Below are 10,719 nucleotides of genomic sequence, written 5' to 3'. Positions count from 1 at the left end.
GGCCCAAAGAAAAATTGATATTTGACATGATTATATACACACACTTTGTAATGATAAACATGTGATAATTTTAAGGCTTCATATGTGAATGATAAATCAATCCAAAGAGGGGTTTATTATTTGACATGTTTTATTATCAATGTTGGATTGTTATAACAAGAGTATCACTAGCAATTAATATTATTGTCCAAAGACTTGATGTTGATGGTGCACTGGATATCTTGAGATGAGTTATGACATTATTTGAGCATATATTATTTGAGTTTATTCATGATTTATTTCAAATTGTTAGTTCTAGTTCTTAATGGTGCCAATTTTAAGGATTGGAAGGAAAACATTTTAATTATTTTTGGCTGCATGGATCTTGACCTTGCATTAATGATAAATCGACCTCTTCTCCTATAGACTTCAGTACCTTTAATGAAAGGAAAATCATGAGAAGTGGGATCGCTCTAATCACATGAGTCTTATGATCATAAAGTGTGGCGTTCCAGAGACATTCAGGGATACTATATCTAAAGAAATAACAAATGCTAAATATTTCCTTGCTGAAATTGAAAAGCGCTTTGCTAAAAGCGATAAAGTGAAAACAAGCACACTTCTTCAAAGCTTGATTTCTATAAAGTATAAAGGCAAAGGAAACATAAAAAAGTATATTATGGAAATGTCTAATATTTCTTCCAACAAATTTATGGCACAAAAGCTTGAGTTGTCGGATAATTTACTCGTGCATTTGGTATTAATATCTCTTCCTGCACAATTTGGTCAATTTAAGATAAACTATAATTGACAAAAGGAGAGAGTACAAAGTGGACAAACTTTTATAGAACATTTAAGGACAAACTCCATGATAGCGGACCCTATGACAAAGGGGCTTCCACCCAAGGTCTTTCATGAGCAAACTGCTCACATGGGTGTTATAGAATTAGAGGATTCTTTGGTTTAGTGGGAGTTAGTCATTGTTATCAATTATGTTCTATGTTTAATAGTATATTCATATTACGTTCTGATCAGAAATAAAGTTTAGTTATTCAGTTTATTGCACTTTGTATGATAATATGGATTTCATTAAAGTAAGGTGGACCAGTTGAAAATTGACATGTATTGATCACCTTCATGTGATTTTCATGCTACATATTTCATGATTAATCTATGTCATTTAGTTGTGTTTATATTTGTGATCATTGATGGGTTTAATTATGATTGATATAATGAAAACCGCTTTGGTCCTATATATTGATGTAATTAATGGACGAGATGGGGATATGTCCAATGTTTATAATGGAAAATTTTGAGCTCATAAAGTCTAACACATTTATAAGGATACATATATGACCAGTGGGAGATTGTTAGAATTTTTTGGATTCATACATGTAATAAATTAATGTGTTAGGACCATTATTTAATTAGCCAAATTAAAGTGATCTATTTAATGTAAAATTTATGGCTAAGGATGTAATTGTCATGAAAAATATTGTGTAGATACCAAAAGTCTTATTTTTATTATTTGTGATGGGTAAAATTGGAATAAGAAAACTTGAATAATCATGACCCTTCATGGAAGGGCATGAGATTCTAAACTTGAATAGGCATGACTCTTCATGAAAGGGCATGTAATTCATATAAATAAGGGGTTATGGTCCCCAATTGTAGACAAGACGACACTAGAAAATATCATAAAATATTTATTCTCTTATCCCATTGAAAGAGGAACTAAGGAATTAAGGAATCTACAATTGGAAGGTCATTTTCCTATCAAGATCATCTTATTCTCAATAAAACTTCATGGATTTTAAAGGTACGCTTCCGCTTTCTATTTCATATTGAATTGAGTATGGGTTCACAAAATTTTTGATTTATTAGAAAATTTCCATTAAGTGTTATATGTGATGAAGGTATTCTAATTGGATATAACAAAACACCATTCGTCATATTCTAACAAATCTAACGATTTCTCAGAGGTGGTAAGCATCTCTTCCGGCCAACAATCTAGTAGGTTTTTTTCTTGTGATAAAAAAACAATAGTCAGCTTCTATTGAACTGTAAGGCAATGTTGTAACAGTAGAAGAACTCCAATTTGAAAACTCATAGTGAGTAACTGGAGAAGTTGATGAAAACGTTGACTCCTTAACCGAAGAAACAGTTTCATCATCCAATATAAAAGGGTGTTTTAAAAGCATCTCAGCACTCCATCTTTTCAATGGATCCCTAACAAGACATTTTTCAAGAAAATCTTTTGCTTCTTCTGATATTTTTTCTGGAATCAATGGTACTTATTTGCTAACCCCAATATGAACCAACAACTTCAACGGGTCTGTGTGGTAACTTATATCCCATGCGGGTTTTCCGGTAAGAATCTCCAAAACAGTGCAACCGAGAGCCCAGATATCTACGGGAGATTCATACACATTGTCCATCACGGCTTCCGGTGACATAAACATTGGAGTTCCTTTGCATTTCATCTTTTTATCTTCTTCCACTCCCATCTCTTTTGCAAGACCGAAATCTGATATCTTAACGTTGTCGTTGTCGAATACGAGAATGTTTGGTGGTTTCAAATCACAATGAACAAAACCGTTTTCGTGAATATACTTGAGACCTTCGACCATGGACCTTGTGTAGCGACGAACGAGTTTTTCGGGGAGTTTACCGTTGATAATGGCATAGTGAAACTAGCACGCAAGCCATGAAAGAAAGGAAGAATGAATAACAATGGTATAGCATATGCAGTTAAGAAGATGATAGAAAAGCAGAATTGTTCTATTATTCATTGAGTATAGAAATGGTACAGTCTCAGTATATATACAATGAGCAATAGCCAATACGTAACTAACACTCCACGTGTGTGGCTAGGATAAGATGAAGAATAAAGAGGAAATAAGCTACTAACTATGCTAACATCCCCCCTCAAGTTGGACTATGGATACTCAGTAGTCCTAACTTGCACAAAATAGAGGACAAAACAGGGGAGTGCAGTGGCTTGGTAAAAGCATCTGCCAGTTGAGACTTTGATGGAACAGGCAGAAGATGTATTAACTTGGATTGTAGTTTTTCACGTATGACGTGACAGTCAAGCTCTATATGTTTACTACGTTCATGGAATGTTGGATTGTGGGCAAGGTAAATTGCAGATTTGCTATCACAGTATACGGATGCCGGCTGAGGAAATGTGACCTGGAAATCATTAAAGACGTATTGTAGCCATTGTAGTTCGCAAGTCAAGGAAGCTAGAGCTCGATACTCTGCTTCAGTTGAGGAACGAGATACGGTATTCTGCTTCTTTGATTTCCAGCATAACAAGGATGAACCCAGGATAACGCAATAGCCTGTGACAGACTTTCTAGTGTCGGGACAACGAGCCCAATCAGAATCAGCAAAGGCATACAATTTAAGAGAGCTAGAAGATGAAAAAAGGAGACCTTTTGCCGGAAAAGCCTTGAGATATCTAAGAACCCTTGTTGCAGCCTGATAGTGAGGTAGCAAAGGGTTAGCAACATATTGACTTAAGTGCTGAACAGCATAGGCAATATCTGGTCGGGAATTTGTCAGGTAGATGAGTCGTCCAATTAAACGTCTATAGCTAGTAGGGTCCTTCAATGGTTGACCCTCAGTGGCAGATAGCTTCGTGTTGGGGTCAAAAGGTACAACTGATGGTTTAGCAGCAAGAAGGCCACTATCTTCTAGTAAATCTAGAGTGTATTTTCTTTGATTAAAAAAATATACCAGTTGTGGACCTTGCAATTTCAAATCCAAGGAAGTATCTCAGTTGGCCTAAATCTTTGATCTTGAATGTGTGGTCTAATGAGTGTTTAACAGATGCAATTTCAGCTATGGAGTCACCAGTTAGAACAATGTCATCTACATAAACTAGCAGGGCAGTAAAACTGTTTGAAGTAGTTTTGACATAGAGAGAATGGTCAGCCTTGGACTGATAGTATCCAATGGAGATCAGAAAAGAAGAAAGTTTTGCATACCATTGGCGACTAGCTTGCTTGAGGCCATAGAGTGATTTGTGCAGTTTGCAGACATGAGATGTAGATGTGGTAGACATACCAGGAGGAATGCTCATATAGACCTCTTCATTTAACTCTCCATGGAGAAAGGCATTGTTTATGTCAAGTTGTTCTAAGTACCACCCTTTTATTGCAGCAATCGATAGAAGGACTCTAACTGTGGTAATCTTAGCAACAGGGGAAAAAGTATCGAAATAATCAACTCCCTCCATTTGTGTATAACCCTTGGCTACCAACCTAGCCTTATACCTTTCAATGGAACCATCTGCCCTGTATTTAATCTTATAGACCCAACGACACCCGATAGGCTTCTTACCATATGGTAAATCCACAACATCCCATGTGTGATTCTCAGCAAGAGCCTGTAGCTCAGTATGCATAGCCTTCTTCCAACAGTCAAACTTAATAGCTTGGTTAAAGGACTTTGGTTCAATTTGAGAGGATATGGCACAACAAAAAAATTTGTAAGAGGGAAGACATTTATCATATGTTAGTACAGAAGATAAGGGATATGCATTGTGAGATTCATATGAATGTAATGAATGAGATTTATTTATGGTAGCATAACAATGATAATCAGAAAGATAACTTGGTGGATTAGAGGCTCTAGATGAATGTCTCATAGGCTGGGAAGTAATGTTATCTGTATTAGGTGTTGTGGAAGTGGTAGAGATAGAAGAATTACTTTCACTAGGACCTACTGAGTTTGGATGTGCAGCATTTTGGTCAAGGGTCAGATTTGTGATATTTAATAGGTCTGAACCTAAAGGAGTGAGGGCAGGTGAGTTGATTGGTTCATTTTGCTGGTTATGGGAAAGAGGAGATGTGACAGGACTATGAGGTTCAGCAGGGCTGTTGTTATTGTCAGAGGTAGCAAGTAAAGTGTTATCAGGAGAAAAGGACATGTCAATATCAGTGCTAGAACTAGGCATGTGCAGTTCAGGCAAGTCATCAAGAAAAGAGGGAAAAGTTTGATTTGGCTGTACTCGGTTATTTGATGGAGAAGGAACCTGTTCATTTCTGAAGGGAAAGATATTTTCATAGAAAGCAACATGTCTAGAGACAAATACATTGTGACTGTGCAAATCATAGAGAATATATCCTTTGGTTCCATCTTTGTAACCAAGAAAAGTACACTTTCTAGCCCTTGGGTCAAATTTTGTCCTATGATTCTGTAAAGTAGTAGCAAAGCATAAACATCCAAAAATCTTAAGATGTGTGAATGAAGGTGGTGAGGAGAATAACATTTCATGAGGGGTTTTTAGTTTTAATAAGGGAGAGGGTAGTCTATTAATCAAATGAATGGAATGTTGGACACAAAAATTCCACATGTTAAGGGGGAGTTTGGATTGAAAAAATAGGGTTCTAGCAACATTTAGAATATGTTGGTGTTTTCTTTCAACCACCCCATTTTGTTGGGGTGTCTCAACACAAGATTTTTGGTGTATGATTCCTTTAGACAAAAGGAACTCAGTTAAGGGCAAGAATAGTTAAGGGCAAGAATTCTGTTCCATTATCTGTTCTAAGACACTTTAGGGATAGTTTGAATTGATTTTCAATGTAGGCTATAAATTGTGTAAGACTATTTTTAACTTGATCTTTTGTTTTAAGAAATATGACCCAAGTATATCTACTAAAGTCATCTACTAAAGTTAAAAAGTATTTGTGACCTAAGAAGGAAATAGTAGAGAAAGGTCCCCACACATCTGCATGTAAAATTTCAAAAGGAGCTGAAGAATGAGTATTGCTAAGGGAAAAAGGCAACCTTTTTTGTTTACCAAAGTGGCATGATTCACAAGGAGTATTATTGCTCTTATAAGGAATACAAGGAAACAGTTTTGCAACAGTTTTTAAACCAGAATCAGAAATGTGACCTAATCTAGAATGCCAGAGATTACAAGTATTATCAACAAGGGTAGTATAGGCTGCAGAGTGAGAATCTGAATCAAGAACATATAGCCCTCTTTGCAACTTAGCTGTACCAATCATTGCCTTGGAAAGGTTCTGCATGATATGGCAAGTATCAGCAGTGAAATATACAGAGCAATTATTGCTATTGACAAGCTTGGCAATGGATATAAGATTGACATGAAAGTTAGGCATATAAAGGACATTATGCAAGGTAAGGGAAGGAGAAACAATGATGCTACCAGACATAGATGCAGTTATATGTGTGCCATCAGGCAAAGTAACATGAACAGGTATGATGTTGGTACAAGTAATGAATACACTCCTATCAAATGCTATATGGTCAGTTGCCCCTGTATCTAAAATCCACAATTTTGGGTTCTTACCAGTAGAAATGGTTGAGTGAGAGGTCAAGGCAAAAGGGGAGGTGGATATGGAATTGGCCTGAGCATTAAGTTTTGACTGTTGAAGGAGTTCAATGATACTGTTGTACTGCTCTTGAGTGAATCCCATTGAAGATGTAGTAGACTCTTGTGGAGAGGCTGCTGAGGCAAGAGTGACTGTGGCAGCGGAATGAGTATTGGTACCAGCACTCTGTGACTTGTTCTTGCCTTTAAAGCCAGGTGGAAATCCATGTTTCAAGAAACAAGTTTCCACTGTGTGGTTTGTTCTTCCACAGTGTGTACAAACACGGCTATGACCTCTAGTTCCTGCAAATCCCTGTGTTTTGTTCTTTGAGTATGGAGGCTTGCCATTATAACTTCCAGAATTGGTTTGTACCTGAAATGCAGTGGTTTCCTCACTGTTGTTTCCAGTAGGAATTGTGGCTGCTATAGAACTTTGCATTTCCCGTTCTTGCTGAATGACCAGAGAGAATGCCTTATCAATGTCCGGTAATGGACTCATCATCATTATCTGGGATTTTGAATGAGTGAATTTCTCATTCAATCCCTTCAAGAACCTAATAACACAGTCTTGGGCACGGTAAGTCTGAATGGACGCAGTAGCACCACAAGAACACGGGATGGCGCAAGAACACGCAACAATAGGGCGGTAATTATCGAGTTCATCCCAGAGCATTTTAAGCTGAGTAAAGTAATTAGAAACGTCAAGATTACCTTGTCGTAGCTTGTACAGGTCTTCTTGAATGTCAGATATGCGAAACAAATCACTATGAGAAAATCGAGTCTGTAGATTCTTCCATACACCCGTGGCACTATCAATCCACAAGACTGATTTGGCAATATGTTCCGAAATCGAGCGGTGAAGCCAGGCAAGAACCATGGTGTTGCATTGAATCCAGGGCGCATAAAGGGGATCAGTAGTTGGAGGTTTGGGCAAGGAGCCATCAATGAATTTCTCCTTGTTCTTAGAGATCAAAGCAATATGCATTGATCTTGACCAACTATGGTAGTTCTTGTCATCCAGTAATGGAGAAACTAGAACGAGTGCTGGGTTTTCATTTGGGTGTAGATAGTAAGGGTTTGAAGAATTGGTAGAAAAATCTTGGTAAGCTTGGTAAGCCATTGATGATATGAGAATGAAGAACTCCGATGAAAGAGAAAAGGTGAAGAGAAGATGAATCTGTAAGTTTCAGAGATTCAGAAAGAGAAGGGCATCGGAAAAGAGAAAGAGGGATAAAGAATCAATGGCTACCAGAGCTTAATAGCTCTGATACCATGATAATGGCATAGTGAAACTAGCACGCAAGCCATGAAAGAAAGGAAGAATGAATAACAATGGTATAGCATATGCAGTTAAGAAGATGATAGAAAAGCAGAATTGTTCTATTATTCATTGAGTATAGAAATGGTACAGTCTCAGTATATATACAATGAGCAATAGCCAATACGTAACTAACACTCCACGTGTGTGGCTAGGATAAGATGAAGAATAAAGAGGAAATAAGCTACTAACTATGCTAACAACCGTCGTAATTCTTGAGTTGATCATTGAGAGTTCCGCAATTTGCATATTCTAGAAAAATATTGTAATACTCTTCTCCGTTTTCAATAGTTAAATCGTGACCAAAACAGTGGATAATGTGTGGGCATGATCTTAAACGTTCTAAAATATTTTTCTCCTTTTGGAGTGAAAGAGAATGGGAGAATTCACATGATTTGACGGCAGTGAGAGACGGAATGTTAACGGAGGTTTTAATGTGTTTGGCTAAATTGACCGTGGCAAAACTTCCACTGCCTAAGAAGTCTCCACGAACCCAATTCATGGCTGCTTTGAAGTTCAGTGTGTATACTTTTTTTGAGAAAGAAGTAAAGTTTGAAATAAGGTTTGAAAGGTAAGGTTTCTTATTTATATAAGTTAATTGTTATAAATATGCGAAAATTATGCTTCTAAAGATTTTAATTTCATAACTAACTCGTAGTGTGATAAGGAGTACTATGTGGTTGTTCTGTTAACTCATATTTTATACCAGGACTTCTTGATTCTAGATCATGACAGTTTAAGTTTGAAACTCAATATTCGGATATGGATTAGAGTTTTAGACCCAATGAATGATATATTTTTAGATGTACATTAATTAACCAGTTTTTTTATTCTCAATTAACTAATTTTAGTTTTTCATTTAAATTTATTTTTTAATGTCAAAATACAAATAATTTGTAGGAGTAGGAAATTAGGGTTTGTTGAATTAATTTTCTTTTTTAGATTTAAAAATAACTTTTAAAAATTTGTTGTGAAAATTTGCTTTAAGAAGAAACTAAAAAATTTCTATTTGGTAATCAATCTTTAAAAACGGTTTTTAAAATAAAATAAAATAAGAAAACTCATTTGGTTTTCGGAAAATACTTAGATGGACACAGCTACACCACCTGGATTTACACACAACCAATCACATATTTTTTTAATTAAATAATAAAACTAAAATTATCTCTCTCCTCCATTATCACAATCACCCTCCATGTTGACAATTAAAAATTAAATTAAATTTTAAATAAATTTAAATTCTCTCTCTTCTTATTGGTTGTTCCTAAATATATGGATTTAGGTATGTGTCCATGCAAGAATTGCTCATTAATATTTTTAAAACACTTTGAGAGATGAGAAAATTAGAAAATCTATTTGATATTTTTATTTCAAAAATTGTATATTATATATAGAAAGTTAAATTATTAAAACTAAGAGCTAAATATGTTGTAACTCCTTGTGAATACATTCTTATAACTTTGTGAGTTACAATTATTCGCTACATTTTTTCGAAAGTTGAATGAGTTACAATTAGAAATAATTTATATTTAAATAGCTAAATTTTAAGTGATTATTTAACAATGACTTAGAACAAAATAAAATATAGGTCTTAATGTTTAAAAAAAAATCTAACAGAATTTTCCAACTCAATTATTAATGGTCAATTTCGGTAAAATAATAATAGTGTATTTAATTAAAAACTTAATTAAATATATAAATTTTCTTAACCTAACTTGCCACGCTAGGGGCTGCCAAACAGATTGAAAATAGTTGTATGATTTTAATCCTATTATTGTATTTGAATACATCAGGTTTATATGAATGTAAAATAGAAAAAGAGGATCCATCGTGTGTTCTAATATTGCTAGTAATATTCAAGAGGAGCATAGTAATGGAAAAATAAAACCACTACTTTCAGCGATCCGCCCGATTTAAACCGTCCGATCCGTTGATTATTTTGTACAATTGGATCTGGTCGGAATGATTTAGTTATTTAATTCTGATATTATAGATTTATTTTGGTCGGACTCTGATGAATATTTTGGATCCATCAAAAACTGAATCTGACCGAACTCAATTAATATTTATTTTATTTATTTTTATTACCATAAGACTAACATATTATAAAAATAAAATTCACAATATTGTCAGATTATTATCATTTTCAAAGTTTAACGATAACGTTGTTTTATCACACTAATATAATAAACATTTAGTATAAAATTTTGGATGTTATTTAGTTTGTAGTTTAAAATGTGATAATGACAAAACTAATATCAATAATATTAGAAATGTTATCACATAATAATAATAATAATAATAATAATAATAATAATAATAATAATAATAATAATAATAATAATAATAATAATAATAATATATAATAATAATATAAATATTTTTTTTACAAATCAATAATATAAATAGTTATTATTTAATTATTCTAAAATTTTGTTTATTTTTTTACAATTAAAAAATGAATATGTGAAATTTTATTAAAAAATAGTTATTTTAATGAGTTTATTTTAATAAATATTAAATTGATAAAACCCATCTGATTTACCCGCTTAACAGATTTAATCGAATCTGACGAAAATCGAAACTTTTTTGTCAAAATTGGGTCATTAAAATGAAATCGCAGTTTATGTCAGATTTAAATTTAGGCCCGAATCAACAAAACCCGACTGATTGTCCACCCCTACTTTCAGTTTCATCACACTTGGCATAAAGCTGGGAAAGAAACAAGACTTTAAATGTAAAATCTACTTTTGATAATAATTTATCCGGTCATGACGTGTATTTCGTCAAAAAATATGAGTAAAATCAGTAAAAAAAAGAGCAAATATAAAACAAAATGCCAAAAAAAATAAAAAATTATTATGTATGAAGAAATAGGGACTTAGTGAAAAAGCATATGATTTAATAGGTTGGAAATTTCTCGACTATATGATGGAGACGACGAGGTTCAATGTAAAATGGAGAAAATGGATTAATGATTGCTTGCAAACATCTTCTGTTTCAGTGTTGGTAAACAAAAGTCCTACAAAAGAAATTTCGATAAGGAGAGGATTGAGACAAGGGGATCCCTTGT

At 34.0% G+C, this 10,719-nt stretch overlaps 1 pseudogene; it reads right to left on the bottom strand.

The window, feature by feature from the left end:
* Positions 1-1,900: 1,900 nt before the first annotated feature.
* On the bottom strand, positions 1,901-8,148 carry LOC131646881 (mitogen-activated protein kinase kinase kinase 20-like; annotated as a pseudogene).
* Positions 8,149-10,719: the final 2,571 nt, after the last annotated feature.

Source organism: Vicia villosa, linkage group LG2 (assembly GCF_029867415.1).
Source record: "Vicia villosa cultivar HV-30 ecotype Madison, WI linkage group LG2, Vvil1.0, whole genome shotgun sequence".
NCBI classification, from domain to species: Eukaryota; Viridiplantae; Streptophyta; class Magnoliopsida; order Fabales; family Fabaceae; genus Vicia; species Vicia villosa.
Note: the sequence above shows the minus strand (reverse complement) of the source record. Positions and strands in the feature narration are given on the sequence as shown.